The following is a 1,416-nucleotide window of genomic DNA, read 5'->3' as shown; positions in this document are numbered from 1 at the left end:
ATGGATGGATGGATGGATGGATGGATGGATGGATGGATGGATGGATGGATGGATGGATGGATGGATGGATGGATGGATGGATGGATGGATGGATGGATGGATGGATGGATGGATGGATGGATGGATATTATTTCTTATGTTTTTTTTTTTGTGAGTCATGCTTTTTCTCAACTTCTTTCCCTAAAACTTTGACATTGCCTGTCAGAGTCAATCCTGTCTGTTAGCAAAATATCTGATAAACCTCTGAACAGATTTTAGTGAAACTCTCGGAAAGGAATCCTTAGATGGCAACAAATTATCTTAGCCGTGTTAGACCTTTAATTTGGTTTATATTATTGGCTGATTATTAGTTCACTTTTTTCAAGATCGTCATGAACTGGTTAATTATTTACCCTAAACTTTTTTCTTTTCCTAATTTTCCTAATGGAAAGCCTTTTAGGTCCACTCGTGTTGTTTCAAATGTGTTATAAAAATAAAATCGACGTACTTTAATTTTTATTTTTTACTTCTTTTTCTTTGCTGTGTTCGTTCCTTCCTCTGTAATGCTCCCTTCCACCTGCCTACAGAATAATAACTCAAACTTGATGATAGTTCAGGATTTGAATGTCTGTCAGGGTATGTTTTCTACATGCATATCAGTGGTCATTGTGCACACACAATAAGTGCATGCTCCTAGTGAGCGATAAATGTGTGGTAATAAAACTGGGGAAACAAAGTGCTTTTCAAAACATGTAGGTTTGATTGCATGCCAAACATTTAGTGTGTGAAGTATGGGTATGTGTGAGCGTGTGTTTGTGTGTCAGATTCCGGCTTGTTGGTCTTTTGGGTCTCAGCAATGTCGCTACTCAACCAGTTTCATACACTTTCTTCTAATTCCCTGCTTTCTGTCTCTCCCAATACATTGCAGCCTTTATCATCAGCTAAAACAAATAGCCTCGCTCTCCCGACAGACAGAAACACACACACACACGAATCCTTGTGAGGACTAAAGTGTGATTAAGATTTATTCTCTTAACCTTTTAAACTCCAAAGTACAGTAATTACTTACATCTAGTCTTTATTTGGCCACGTGTCTCTCAGTTTTCATGTATGTTAAAGTAAACACAAATTAAATTTCATTTAATCACGTTTCATGGGTCTAAAATTGGTCCTTACAAGGATAAAAGTAACACAAAGCGCACACACCTTCTGGTGGGAATCATTTCTGTGTGTAATTTTTCCCATTCGCTGTTGGGGAAACAGGCTGTTTGATTGGTTGCTGCAGTGATAGATGCCTGGCCAGTTTTCTGATTACTACAATCTTCGATCTCCGGGGCCCAACATAATCAGAATAAATGTCCCCCACTGTAGGAGGAATAAAGGTGTGTTTGTTGTGTGTGTGTGTGTGTGTGTGTGTGTGTGTGTGTGTGTGTGTGT

The sequence above is a fragment of the Nematolebias whitei genome, chromosome 8 (assembly GCF_014905685.2).
Source record: "Nematolebias whitei isolate Nwh7 chromosome 8, NemWhi1, whole genome shotgun sequence".
Taxonomy (NCBI): Eukaryota; Metazoa; Chordata; class Actinopteri; order Cyprinodontiformes; family Rivulidae; genus Nematolebias; species Nematolebias whitei.
This window is presented reverse-complemented; position numbering follows the sequence as displayed.